This window comes from Rutidosis leptorrhynchoides, chromosome 8, assembly GCF_046630445.1.
Source record: "Rutidosis leptorrhynchoides isolate AG116_Rl617_1_P2 chromosome 8, CSIRO_AGI_Rlap_v1, whole genome shotgun sequence".
Taxonomy (NCBI): domain Eukaryota; kingdom Viridiplantae; phylum Streptophyta; class Magnoliopsida; order Asterales; family Asteraceae; genus Rutidosis; species Rutidosis leptorrhynchoides.
This window is the reverse complement of record NC_092340.1, coordinates 301,759,732-301,776,065: the sequence shown is the minus strand read 5'-3', so window position 1 is coordinate 301,776,065 and position 16,334 is coordinate 301,759,732.

Genomic DNA, 16,334 nt, shown 5'->3' with positions numbered 1-16,334 from the left:
GGAGGCTGTGGACAAATCACAAAGACTAAACCTGCCTTCAAAGGATCCAAATGATTCAGTGTCTACTGAAATCGTTAGCAAACACCTTACTTCTTATTCTAAACCTTCACAGAGAAATCTTCTTCATCATCCATATTATGGTATCTTTTATTATAATATCTTCGATATTCCTGAAGATATTTTCACAACTATTCTTATCCGATATCTTTTATCTCTTCGCAATATCTGCGTTACAACATAAAAAGAAACTGTGTTAGTTTCTAAATTCTAAAAAAAATAAAAATTTTGAATTTAAAATAGGAATGTTTTTGAAGTAGTGTTGGGAACTGAAGCATGAGTTAGTATAATATAATGACACTTGATCAACGTGATTATATTACAGTAAGTCATGCTAAGTTTCTAATGGAACGTGATGATTCACAGAACATACTGTCATCATGTACTGTTTACACGACTCTTACATTCTACCCAATTTCCAAACATATTAAGAACATATCATCTTGATAGCTCTATATTTTCGGATATTCTGGTAATTTGCCAAATCAAGATCGTGCCATTACGATTTTCTTCTTGGAACATTAACTATGTTCATCCAAAAATTCATATCTTCGAATTCTGGACTATTATCCGCTTGACTTAAGATCGGGAAGAGAAAACGAAAGCATGAAGCTCCGAAATATAATGGAGAATATAAAGCCCGATAACAACCCCGAAATTACAAACCATGTATATAAATGCGTATAGCAATATAAAGACACGGGAGAATGAAAAACACAATAACCCCAAGGTAATGGTAGAAGAAAATAACTTCCTCCGGTGGTAGATGAAAAAGAAGAATGACAGATATGAAAGTTAAAAGTATATCAAGAATCAATACTGGATGAAGCATATTAACGACTGCTTTAAAGTATGAATTGGGGAGAAAGACTAGAAGGTGTGAGCTGTGGAAATAAAGAAACGAAGGGGGTGGAATTATAGTAAAATATCAGACAGAGAAATCGAGACAGATTATCGCATTTAATCAAAGAAGATCCTGATTTCCTTAATCGCCGAAGAACCAAATCTTATTGCAAAGATTTTCTTTAAATCCCATGAATTCCGGAAATCAATCATAACTACATCATCGGTTAAAACGAATATACGTTTACTCATTTCACTCTCTTGCGATAGCTTCACTTATACTCTTCGCGTAATCAAATTGTTTTATCTATATTACTCAATGATGATAAAACTCTATTTATCAACTCATATTCGTCATGAAAACATTTTTATAGTTAGCCATGACGACCTCGATCAAATTTCGGGACGAAATTTCTTTAACGGGAAGGTACTGTGACGACCCGAAAATTTCCGACCAAATTTAAACTTAACCTTTATATGTTTCCGACACGATAAGCAGAATTTGTAATGTTGAATCTCAAAAAGTTTGGAACTACATTCATGTAATCAATTATCCTTTGACCGTGTTCGACGATTCACGAACAATTATGTGTATATAGATATGTATATATAATATATAATATTAACTGAAAACATTAACAAAGTATTAGATATATGATACTTTACATGAACGTATTTGTTTCGATATATTTATTGACAGAATTAAGAGATAATATCAAATGATTGAATTATCAGATACATTATGATATGATTACGGGCCTATGTTATGAGGTCCACTGTGATTTAAGAAATCTATTCTTTTTGACCACTCATTACTTAACTAGTATGATAAAATAACGATATTTATATTTTATTTTATCAAATATATATAACGATTTAAATTGATATTATATATATTTATACGCGTATTATACGTATATAGTTTTATACTTTTACTATACTTTAACTTTACCTTTACTTTACTTTTACTTTACTTTAACTTTAATAATTCATACTTTAATAATTCACTTTAATAATTCATACTTTAATAATTCACTTTAATAATTCACTTTAATAATTCACTTTAATAATTCATACTTTAATAATTCACTTTAATAATTCATACTTTAATAATTCACTTTAATAATTCATACTTTAATAATTCACTTTAATAATTCATACTTTAATAATTCACTTTAATAATTCAAAAATCTATTATAAATAGAATTCAATAGATTTTATTATTTCATAGAAACTTAAAAATATATTTCTCTAAACTCTCTCAATCGAATTACATATATATATATATATATATATATATATATATATATATATATATACTTAGTATTATTTCAAGATATTATTAGTGTACATAAAATACTACGACGGAGTTATATTCAGACGATTTCAAAATACGTTTTCAAATGGGATAGATCTAAGGAAATTATGGGTTATAGCTATGAAGGTTATGGGTAATGATCGAGGGTATTGCTCGTGAGGTCAACCTAACGTTTATCATTTTCGTTGCGTCTACGTACTTTCCTGCAATATTGAATCACAATATTGATACGTGAGCATTCATATCTTTTATTTTATATATTAATAGTGTATCCCTGACTAGTGCTCGAGTATATATGATTATGCATGTTTGTATGTTTAGTTTCGTCGTTAAATAGTTTATGATAAATCACGAATTTGATACATATGCTACTGAGATAAGTTATATGATATGCATGTCGTTGAAAATCTGAAGAAAAAAATTAATAACTTTTCATTTAGAAATCGTGTGGTTTCGATGAAGGGATTAAAAGATATGGTCAACTGAATTATCATTAATTTTAATATTATTATTAAAACGATTATTATAACTGTTATCAGTTGATGTTATTACTAAAATTATCTTTATTACTAAAAATTAATATTTTTATTGAAACTATCATTTTATTATTTTTATCATTATTATTATTATCAATATTATTTTATCAAATAAATATGCGTACAAAGATATTTTTACCACACGTAATGTAATTACATTAATAATACATACCACTATATTTTTATGATATTAAGTGAATTTTATAAATTTTATTATTTGAGATATATAAAAGTATATTTTTATCATATATGAATTTTAATATAAATTTTTATTTATTAATAAATGACTTGTATTATTTAGTATAATAAGATCTGATAAATATATTTAAATATATAAAACTACTATATATAAGTTATATAATAAACATGTATAGATTTTGGAAGTCATTTTGGGTCAAGTTGACTTTTGTTGACTTTTGCATGTCGGTCTCGAGCATTAGGATTGTGATACACTACGACTTGACCTAAATTGTTAAACAGATATTGACCAACATATAAATATATATACTTAATATAGGTTCGTGAATCCGAGACAAACACTGCACTTGTTCAGTGCCGTCATATACATAATTGCTACGAAATACAGTATTGTGAGTTTCATTTGCTCCCTTTTTATATATATTTTTGGGCTGAGAATACATGCGCTGATTTATAAATGTTTTACGAAATAGGCACAAGTACTAAAACTAATTCTATGTGGGTTTAAACCAGAAATATACCCTTAGCTTGGTAACATTAAACTACTTGTCTATGTACGGTAGGCGCGAATCCTAAAGATAGATCTATTGGGTCTGACAAACCCCATCCTGAGTATGGGATGCTTTAGTACTTCGAGGTTATTTTAAACACACCTGATCTAGTGTACTTCAGAGGGTAAGACATGAACGTTAAAGCTTGTTACCGGGTGCCTACAACTTATAGAATACTTTTATACACTTGCGAGTGTACGGATATTTATAGAAACTGAAATCTTGTGGTCTATTACTATTACGGAAATGATGGATTATGATAAACTAATGAACTCACCAACCTTTTGGTTGACACTTTAAAGCATGTTTATTCTCAGGTATTAAAGAATTCTTCCGCTGTGCATTAGCTCATTTTAAGAATATTAGTTGGAGTCATTCAAGACATACTTTGAAAGACGTTGCATTCGAGTCGTTGAGTTCATCAAGATTAATATTAAGTCAATTATAGTTGGATGTAATATGAAATGGTATGCATGCCGTCAATTTTTGATGTAAAGAAAGTTTGTCTTTTAAAAACGAATGCAATGTTTGTAAAACGTATCATATAGAGGTCAAATACCTCGCGATGTAATCAACTATTGTGAATCGTTTATAATGTATATGAACGGGTCCTTTCAGAAGGGGATATCACGAATCTAACTAGTAGTATGTATAGCCCTACATATAAGAATAATACTGCATGCTTATCCTTACATGCCCTCACGGTAACTCAAACACTTTCACCGACATCACCTACAACAGTTGCTGCTGATGCTGATACTGTTCATGGTTACACCTTTGTTTCACCAACAGGGTCACCTTCTCGGATTTCAAACAGATATAGATTCAAATATCTCTCTGAAAATGAGGTGGAGGAGCTATATCTTGCTGAATTTGCTAAACGGACTGATCTTGATGAATTTCGCGATACTATGATGATTTATCTTGAACAAGCAAGAGTAGTATATCCTCTATCTCCATGTAAGTCACCTGGACCAATTCATATGCCTGAACATGATGATTTCGATCCTGATAATCTTCATGAGGGGGAGAATAGACATGGTTTTGGGTCCGATAGTTTTCAACGATCAACGTATGAAGCTGGTTCGTCTAGTCAACATTGGGATCTTGATGTAGTTGAAATATCTGATTCTGAAAGTGATAAAATTGAAGAGATTCAATTTGAAAGTTTTCTAGATGAAGAGGTAGTTCAGAGAGAGGGTGACTCAAGGACTTTGATGGTAATGGATATGATTGCACAAACAGAGGATAAGTCAGCTCCAGAGGACAATCGAAACTTTTATAACATTGAAAATATTTTGAGAGGGTCTAGTATTGCTAATGAGTTTAATGAAAATCAATTCGTCAACATGACATCTCCAACCGATGAATTTGGGATACATTTTGAGAAGGAGATTTTCTCAAATGGTGAAGAGGATACTACGACTCCTCCTAATCTTAATATTTCATTTCAAATTGCAGAAATTGTCCTTGAACGTGATGCTGATTATCAACTTGATAAAGATGAGGAGAAGCTGATTCTTCGTTCACCATTCAGTGAATAACAAGCTTACAAGATTTATGGAGATTATGATCTCGTCCTTTTAGCCTCAATGAGTGTTCTTTGTGCATGGAAATATCATAAGAAACCAGAATACCTCAAAGCTTATCTGAGTGTTCGCAACAAATTCAAATTGAAGAATGAAGAGAAACTTCAAGAACAGTGGAATTCAGAAATCAAAAACATAAACCAAATCTTGATGATCAACAAGGATGGAGTGAAGATGCCACTTTTCTATGTGACAAGAATGGATGATGAGGACTATCAGTTCTCACAGGCGAACTTTGACAAATTAAAGATGGATGACATTATCTTCATCTATAATTACTTGATAGATCTGAATGAATCTACGACAATTTATCATGCTACTGCAATGAAGGCATCCTACTAATTTATTCTTGACTCAATGAGATGGATGTCTGTTCACGACTTTCAGATGGGGTTAGAATCTGGACACAAAAAGCTCGGGATCAAACTTCCAAATGAAGTGATTGAAGAGCTAAGATATATGTCCTTACTTGAAGTAAGTGATTGTCCATATGGGTTTGTGTTTGTTAATTCTCACTACACAAAGGTCTTCATCAGAGTTTCAGACTTTAGAAGATACTCAGACGGAACATTGATGTATACTTTCAAATACTTAAGATGGAGACTTATCAACAAATGCTATTCATCAGAAGATAATGAGATTGTCAAATACATTCTCACAAGATTGAAGAGTTGTCTCAAAACAAGAGTGAACATAAGAAGATATGAGGGTCTCAGAGGATTCAAATCCAAAGTTCATTTTAGAGGAACAAAGTTCCTTTAGACAATTCTCAATAGGATTACATTGTAATTTTCACATTTAACACTAAGGGGGAGATTGTTAGGACCCCAAAGTATGTATAGTGTTAATGTGAAACAAGCCTAAATGAAGGTTCCTTAGAAGAGGGCTATATAAGGAACCTAAGTAGTCTTAATTAGATAGCCATTGCATTGTAACTGAGTTTAAGAAGTTGTGGAATGTAATTTTACCGATTCTCTCTAATACCGAATATGTTCTTCACTTACCGAGTCTCGCTATAACTCATCACATCTTCTAATCTCACTAAGATCTGACCTATCAGTTATTTATCGCACAGCGTATTTACATGACAAAGTAGTGTAGGGTGTAAAGTTACCGAAAGTCGGATATTAGTGACAAACATAATTTAAATCCTAAAATATTCAGTTGTTACAAGCAAAGTTACAAGTACAAACATGGGATAATTTACACCCTAAGTTGTCCTACAATTAGAAATTTACAAGCATGTGGCTAGCCAAAAGTCTAAATTGTGTTTCAGATAGGAACTTAGAAGTTCATACAACAGGGCCACATGCCCAAAGCATACATACATCAAAAGAAAGCTAAAGTTGCAGCACCAAAAGACTATCCACCTGAATCAAATTTCTAAAGCATGTGCTTATCGTCTAGGATGATGAAAAAAGTTTTCAGCCTTCTGGAGAATCGGATCATTACTTTATCGCCTGCACCATACCTATTCATCGCCAGAGACTTGAGCCAGCCTATATAAACCAACAACTCTTTCTTCCTTGCACCTCTAGCCTGAATCAAACCCCAGACATGCATGTTGCCTTCGAGATCCAGGCATGGATAACTGCATCCAGCGTTGAGCTCTCTGAGCCGATTGAAGTCTGTAGGCAGTTCCTGAATGACACCAGGATTAAATTGTTAAAGAGTTGTTAATTAATTATCTGTGAATAATATTTAAACAAATGTTATTAACTAATTTCTCTTGAAATGTAACTAACTCACCCAAAAAGTTCCTTGTGGGATTTTGAAGAAGATGTACGTAATATCGACAGTGCCCCAAATGTTGTATCGCTCAGCGAACGCTAGCTGCTCCTCATCACGTGTTCGAGTCGGACTTGAACATGCTTGATTTAATTGGTGTAAACATATAACACAAAATGTTAGTTATCAGGTTCATCAATGAAAAATAATAATTCATGATCGCCGTTAAACCATTATAAATGTTGTACAATCATGAATAGCTCAATAAGCTGGTGTTAAAAACAGAAACTAAGCTAGAAGCTTCAGTTATAAGTTTATTTTATAATGAAATATGAAACTAAATTGTCAATGTATGTGCAACTTAAGGACACAAATTGCACTTATGCAATTAAAAAGCTTGAGTAAAATTTTGTAGGGTTTCATTTTCACAAAAACTAGTAAGAATGTAAAGGACATCGCCAGCTGTTAAGTAACCTAAATGATGTTTGACAAAAGGCATTAACCTGATTGAATTGTGTGTATAAAAGTTGTAAAAGCATGAGTGGTACAATAACCAGTTGTAAAAAATTGAAACAAAGCCAACAATTATAAACCTTAAGACACATTTAATAAGAAGCAAGATGCGAATCACTTAAGCTATAAGTTTAGTTTACAATCAAAGATGAATACAAACAATAAATGTATGTACAAATTAAGGGTACAAACTGCATTTATGTGATTATAAAGTTTGAGTAAATTCTTTAGGGTTTCATATCGACAATCGCTGATATGAATGTACAGTGCATGCATCGTCAACTATAAAGTAACCTAAATGTTGTCTGAGGAAAAGGAATAACCTGAAGCTGCCATGGAAGGGGTTGCGTGTAGTTGAGAATAGTCTGGAGGAAAAATGATGGCGGTTGAGAAGCTTTTGCAAGGAAAGAGATGGTGTTAGTTGAAGAGATCTTTCCAATGTACTCCGTATCTGGTACTTGAGCAGGTGAAGGGATTTTGTTTTAAAATACTCGCTGCTTTCCAGACAGATATATATATATATATATATATATATATATATATATATATATATATATATATATATATATATATATATATATATATATATATATATATATATATATATATATATATATATATATATATATATATATATATATATTTTATTGGGCCGGATCAAAAATTTCCACTAAATTAGCTATTTGTAGTTAATACAATTGGTGCCCCTTTCTTTTAATGCTATTTGCAATCCTTGAACTATTTTTTTAGTTCTCTGTTAAATTGTTTTGATTTACATGGCCTTTCAATTCTATTGATTGATTGTTTGATATGTTAGAGTCGAAATTCCTAGTACGCTTAAAGCATTGCATAGTTGTGGAATTCATACACAATCAAGTTTTTTAGGAATGATTACAAAGTGTTTTAGTAATGATTACAAAACTAACAAATTACTGACGTATTCATTAACGAAACTGCACATTGCCACATGAGAATTACAGTACGATAAGGTTACAAAGCGAACATAGGTTACACAATCAAGTGTTTTAGCAACTATTACAAAGGTAACAAATGACCATAATTTACAGCATAAAGTGGCTAACGATTACAAACATCCGAAAAGATAAAGTCCAAACATATAAATAAAATGGACCAATGGTAGTTTTCAAAAACTATAAAAAGGTTTTTAGGGTACTGCCTCGTGACTGTTAACACCCCATAAATTGTAGCAGTTGTGCGTTTCTATTTTCCCTGGTCCCCGCGCATTTTCTTTGTGCCTCCCTCATTTTTATCATGTTCTACGTGGAATAGAGTGCACCTTGCTGACCTGCAGTTTGTGACATCCTTTGGTTCTTTCATTGGTTCTGACTGCTCAGTTAGTGGAGGTGGTGTGGTGGTCTCCAAACCTGGCTAATGGCATATTGGGTATAATGAGCATACACAAATTAAGGGAGAAAAAGGAATAACAATAAAACTGCAAATGAGAAGGGCATGAAAAAAATTTAAATATAATACACCAGGAAAAATAAGAAGAAGATGGTCTAAGAGTCGAACCTGTTGGGTTTTGTTGAATGTCTGTGGAACTGTTAGCCGGGGTGACAGTCGGTGTGTCGTTGGGCACTTTATCAAGTAGCCTATCGACAACAAATTATGGGTATTATTTCCTTGATTGTGGATTATAATGGAACTAAAATGTGAGTGTCTATCCTTCATTAGCTTTTTTAACATCTGGCAGTTCGTGGGCCTGGTCAAAACCTCTAACTGTTACCAGCTCACTGCATGTGTGCCCAACAATTTGATTCCCAGCGCCAGCGAAGAACGTAAAGAATGCAGTTGTTGAGCCGTCAGTGACGATTGTTTTGAAACAGTAACTGTCACATATAAAAAATACTTGTAACTTAGTATAAACATAGTTGACGCATAATGAGTTGGGCAATTTTATTAGCATGAATATGGCTGGAACAAAATTAAGGTGTTATCATTTCATACGCTGGTATGTAGGTTGCCTGGGGGCCATGTGTTCTGCAGGTGTATTTGTCAGGTTCATCCACTTCCTCTATGACCTTGAAGGGGCCGTCTTTGCAACTTTTATAGTACCAGTCTCTGTTACCACCTACTTGCTCGACAATGGCTTGGCAAGTGAATTCTACAGACGGCACAAGTATTTTTATTCGCGTGTAACGAAGTTGCAAGTAGAAAGAATTCTTTTTTCTAATTTTATACTTACCCTGTAGTTGTTAAGATTGTGTGTCAGCAGTTCTGCGATGGGAAACTTGTTGCGATCGAGCTCAATTGCAATGCCAGGAGACCTCTGTCGGTTAATGAGCAATGGTGGGTTGGCTAAGAAATGCGCCATGTGCCTGTGTAAATAAGTCATGGAAATTATTTTCAAACATATATTTATAAATGGTTTCCATGATAGGAGTAAAAGTGGTTCTAATTCATCAATTGAATCGATAAATTCTGGAATTGGCGGGCTGAAGTAACAATGTGTAGCCTGTGTTCCATTAAGCTGTAGCACACCTTTTGAAACAAAAAATGTAAAAGTTAGTTAGTAAATCAGTCATTAGTGACCCATGAGTAGATCAAATATTTGGGGAGCAACAATGAGTTTTTTTGTTTTTTCTGTCTTGGTACCACGGTAAAATTTTGGTCGACACAAGCTGACTGCTAAAATAACAGGTTTTTCCATATAGTCGTATGTATCTGCATCAAAAGAAGTTGCTAGCTCGTTCCAGAGAGTTACTTGAACTGCATCATCGCTGCGTATAAATTTGTAGATAAAACATTATTTACAAACTAATTATGGGACTGCCTTGTAAAAGCCATCTAGTGTACAATAATGTTAGGAGTTAAAAATACATAAAACTGTTTTTAATTATAAATGTCTAAATGTTTCTGGCTGTACAGCCTAAATAAGGTAAAGATAGAAAATGCATGATTTTTTTTTCTTTAAAGTTTGGTTAACAATGGCTTACTCGAGGTTTGTTACTCGAGGTTTGTGAGATCAATAGTTCTTCTTATAACCTGTCTGCGATTAGGATCTCCCATCACAACCGGGTCTTCAAGGTGGTCAATACAGCCAATGTAGTCTGTTTGTTTAAAACAAATATCAATGGGTGTGTAAGCGTAAGTTTAAAAATAACTGCAGCTATGTTAAGTTTACCTGCAAGTACAGTGTTGTTCGGTACATGGCTCTGTAGCTGATTGTATGCTACAAAATCAAAGAAATGCTCGGGGAAGTCTGCAAGTGAGAGGTTTTCAAAAGTGGTATTGCGATCAAAAGCGAGGGTTGTCGGGCTGGATAACACTTTCTCCTACCTAGTTGTGGCATGACATGAGAAGTTCCCAATCATGTACACTTTGTTCAAATGTATAAGGTTGTCAAGAAAATCTTTGTCACCATAGTGCATGTTCACGAGCATAGGATAGTGCTGCATAATGAAATATACAATGTCAGACAGGTGTTTCAAATTCAACATACAAATACCTTAGAAAATAGTGTAAAAGTAAGAAACCATTTCATCAATGAGCATGCAGCAGTAGCCAGTAGGAGTCTGGTTGTGGTAACTATAAGTTACCCACTTTCGGTAGATCCTAGCTGCAATTGTCCTGTTTCTATCACCTGGTATTAACTATGCTAGAGCTGTTATTTGTGCCATATTATTAAAGTAAAAAAATGTTAGTAATGTAACAATACATATGTATTAACTATGTACATATTTATTTTATGGCTGTTTTTTTTAACGGGCAATATGGCCAGTTGGTGCTGGCTCAAAATCGGTAATCGAGGATAGCAAATCTGTGTAGACGATGTTCTTTGTTACATTGGGCCCGCGATATTCTTGTTGTTTAATCAAAACTTTTAAACCTTCTAGTGAAGTAGCTCTTGAGAGTGCAACATATAATTGCCCGTGACCGAAGATGGGTTTTGGAAAATAAACACCTATCTTGTTGAGTGATTGACCTTAACTTTTTTTTATGGTCATTGCATACAAAACTTTTATCGGAAACTGTAGTATTTTTAGAACAAACGGTAACGAAGGTTCTTTGTGGATGGGTTTCATTCTTGGGAAGAAGACTTTCTCACCAACACGGGTGCCCGTGATTATTTCAGCCTCAACTGATTTACTTAGCAGTTAAGTAATAATAATCCTTGTACCATTACAGAGGCGACCACTAATATTTATATTACGCAGTAGAATGGCTGGGACGCCCACTTTTAAATCTAGGGCATGTGGTGGGAGGCCAGTGTAGTTGAGCGAGTTTAAGTATTCCATTGGGTATAGCATTTCTGCCTCACCATCGTCATTCCCATGCAGTGTTGCACTGTGATAACTGTTGTAGGTTGTTAATGGGCCATCAACCATGTCGATGATAATCTTATTTATAGTATCTGCATCGTCATTTTTTGGACAAACGATTGCCTTCTGTTTGAGTTCAACGGCATTTAGATGTTGCAACAATTCACGGGGGTATATAAAAGAAATGAGATTTTGTAGACCATTTTCATCATCGGGAATACAATAGCTATCCAGAATACATACCCAACGGCTATTATGTGGTTCCTCCGAATCAGGAGTGCCTATATGACCGTTTCCCAAACTTAACAGCCACCTTGAAAATTCCTCATTTCTTGCCTTTTAAGATACCGAAAAATCTGGATGTAATAACTTCATATTTTGTGTTAGAACAAACACTTTGAAGTCTCGGCACATATATAAAGTTGTAATGCAAGCAGCTAATATGTTAGATTTACTCCCTCTTTTCTTTACCGGAAATGTTTGTTTAAAATCACCCCCAAGAATAAAGGCTTTCCCCCAAAAGGTGTATCGTTGTATAGAATGTCTCTTAGGTTCCTGTCTAGAGCTTCAAAACATCGTTTGTCATTCATTGGTGCCTCATCCCAGACAATTAGATCTGTACTCTTGATCAGCTTCACCATCTGAGTATTTTTCTTTATATTACACAGTGATTCATGTGTTGGGTCCAATGGAAGCTTGAATCGAGAATGCGCGGTTCTTCCCGATGGCAACAGTAGAGAAGCAACATCGGACGATGCCACGACTAGTACAATCTTCCCTCTTGCTCTCAATGCTGTGATAATTGACTTCCATAAGAATGTTTTGCCCGTACCACCATGCGCATACACAAAAACCAATTCAAATTGGTTAAAAATCGAAACATTTGTTACCAGTTCATACAATTGTTTCTGTTCTGAGTTCATACTGCTCACTAGTTCTAATCATTCCACATCAAGAGATTCACGATTGTAGTTTTTTTCCTCCATGATTAACCTATTTTCTAGATCGACAAGGAGGTCAGATGGTAACTTTGGAAGTGCATAATCAGAAATTGACTTCGAACATTGATTTAAACGAACTTCAACCTCGAACAGAACATAATTATGCAGGTCCTCATCATTTATGTGTAGCGTTGGCATATTTAATGCTGCTGCTGCACGTAGTGGTATGTCGTCAGGCATCAATTTTCAATGGTTCTACCAGAGTTCAACTGGATTACTGACCATGCAGTATACCAAAATATGAGCAAAAAGGGATCGAAGCTGTGAAGATGTTGCATACGCAAATGCTTCTTCTAGTTCCGTTGCCCATTCTTTATCATCGCCTAACAACCCAGCAGCCTGACAAGCCAATCGATATGTACTATGGACAACTTTGTTAACAGTTATGATATCTTCAAAACTCTGGCAACCCCTCTAATGGCACAGTAACATTCTGAGAAAGAAAGCCTCTTCATACGCAGGATGAATGTAGGATATTCTTCCAATAGAAGGTTTCTTCAAGTTTGCTCATTGTTGCCAACATTTTTTTGTGTCGTACCAAACAAATTTGAAAGGGGATTCCAAATAGGTGAGTTTTTTACCAAGGGAAGAAGACGCATTATAACATAGCCACATAGTAGAGTAGTTTTTTTCGTCGGATTGTTTGTAATGACCGAAATGAGCCGTTGTTGTTGCATGTTTTCTAAATGAACAGCGAGGATCTGAACAGCTGGTTCACGGTGATGAATCGGGAACTTAAAAATGCGCCAACAAGCTTCGTGCGGGCATATAAAGCGAGCGTCTATGAAATTATGTATCTCATCAACCGACTGAGAAGTTCCAGCTGACTTCTAGCTGCCACTGCCTATTGGCTTCGAAATGCTAGAAGCGACGCGATCAGTACCCTTTGAGATGTATTTAAAGAGATATATGATAAGAGTCGTCGAACCGCAGCACTCAACATTTATGTGCACGTGAAAAGTCATACAAAACAGTCTGTTATAAGGTACAACGTAGCTGTTATCTAGCTTAACACCACTTCGTGTGGTATAGACGCCAGTACTACGCCTTCGGTAGTGCGCGCGACCATCGGTATCGAAGAAATTCTTATTGTTGTATTTCTTCGGAAACTTTTTTTTACAAGCAAAACCTTCCATACATGGAGCACGAGGTTTTTCTATGCCACATGGCTCGTGCATCATAGTAGCTGAGATGACTGCATAACCAGCCGGATCACTTCTGGGATCAGGCAGTTCCGCACTGATGTAATCGTCTAGATGTTCGGTAATTGGAGGTGAAGCTGTAGAATGTAGCCATAACAATGTATGACAGTGCGGCAGGCCTCTTTTTTGAAATTCAATCGTATAGAGAACTGAAGAAATAAAAGTAAACGTTGATTATGTTTGTGTATAATATAGATGATATAAAGTAATAAAAGTCCAAAGAAGTAAAAAAATAATATATATATATATATATATATATATATATATATATATATATATATATATATATATATATATATATATATATATTAAGTACTACCTCCTCTGAAATCACCCAAAGTTTCTGTTCTTTCATGAAGACGATAAACTCTTCAACTTTCATGTAAAATACACGAGCAACAATGTTAGCCCGATCTGAAGGTGTAAGGCGTGGGTAAGCCTGTAAATACCGAGTTATTTCAGGCCACTTGGCATTACAGGTGAAAGTGATAAAAAAAATTGTGGATTTCCAAAAACCCAGCAAATGGTAAGAGCATCTAGATAATGGTTATACATATAACGGGGCCCACCAGTGAACGAAGCAGGAAGAATATTTCTGCTCCCAGCGTCTGAACACTCTGGTCACCTCTATCAATAGCATCGTACAAACTCGACAAGTATTCACTGCGTATATCATTCTGCTTCCTTCTAATATAATCCATCTGATCAAGTTCTATACTGTAATAAACTGTCACGACATAATGCGGGAATAGGCGCCCAGCCCGTAACATGAGGTTGTAAACATTAAGCCTATCGTGAATCTGATAGCTATAGTACATGTTCATCGACATTTTTTCGCCCGTCCGCTGGGCGAACCAAGGATACCACGTAGCATCAAGTCGGGATGGAAACCTTGCTCGCCAAAGAAAAACATTAACGGGTACTGCAAAGACATATACAATCATCTGTCAGACCTTGGTTCAATTATTAAATCATAATCATAAATAGTTTACGGACCACTGTCGAAGACAATCGCCCCTACTGCATCAGAGGTAGGAAGAGCATGCTGCTTTGAACCGGCCAAGCTGAACAACTGTAGTTTGAAGGTTGCACCTTCTCAGTAGAACATTTCTCTCTAGCATTACGAAACAGCTTAACCAGCTTGTTATGCGAATCAAGTAGCTGTATGAGCTGAGCGACAACTGCTTGGCAAAGTCGGTCCGAATCCTGCCCGCCAAAGTGGGCCATTCTGTTTTCAACTTCGTTATCAGTATCGTATATATAAAGTTGTAAAAATCTTGGTTGAGTTCCCTCTAGAGGACATAAAGCATCAATCCAATGGTAAACCTGACCAAAAACTTTGAACACGTACGGTGAACGACCATCATTTATGTTGTCATCAACGTGGGCACCGAAGGAAGTCATGCTAAACATCTGGTTGTAGGCACGGATGTTCTCAATGAAACCAGGGCGCTCTAGTAGTTGTTTGAACACCGTAGGAGGATCTTCATAGCGTGGCAAATACACACGTCCATTCTCACAACAATGATGGTAATGTATATTTTTATCTTTAAAGTAGGCCGCCAGGCGTTCAGCACGCTAAAATAGTGCCCCACACTGGGAACATACGCACTTGGAGTCACCCAAATCACAATACAAAGGCGGAATAGCTGTAAAAAAAATTATCAGATCTACGGGTTATCGGCAAGGGAAATGTAATATATATATATATATATATATATATATATATATATATATATATATATATATATATATATATATATATATATATATATATATATATATATATACAGATGTAACTATTCTGTCCTTTAAACAAATCTTGCTTTATATAAAGGCATATGCACTAGAGACAATGATAACAAAATAAAAAAACTAAAAGCAAAATAAATGTAAGTATCAGATTGAACAAAACATATAGGAATTCCTTGGTTTTGCTTTTTTCCTCAAAAAAAAATTTTATCGACCTAGATCTACCTCCAAACAGGAATGTTAAATCAAAACAGTTTCAGGGACACAATAAACAATAAAGACCAGTCATTAGGTAACCACATATAAGGCAATTAAAACTTAGCTACTCAATACAACAATATAATGCACGATAAAAAAAAAAAAAAAAAAACCAACAATTCCACATGTACATAATTTTTGCCAATTTAAACAAATGTAAGCGTCAGACTAAACATAACACATAGCAATTCCAATTAATTTCCAGTTTTCTCCCCCAAAATATTTTTATTGACTTACATGTGTTTCCAAACAGTAAAATTAAATAAAATGAATTACATGGGCATAATAAACAATAAATACCAGTAACTCATAATCAATGTGGTAAAAACATAGCTACTAAATACAACAATATAAGGCAGGATAAACAAAAAAATATACTATTCCACATGTACATATTTTTTGATATTTTTGCTATTGCTAATATAAACAAAATACATACATGTTGCATCTGTTGCTAATTTAAGTTTTGAAAATACTTTCAATCAAACAAATACACTTTGTACAC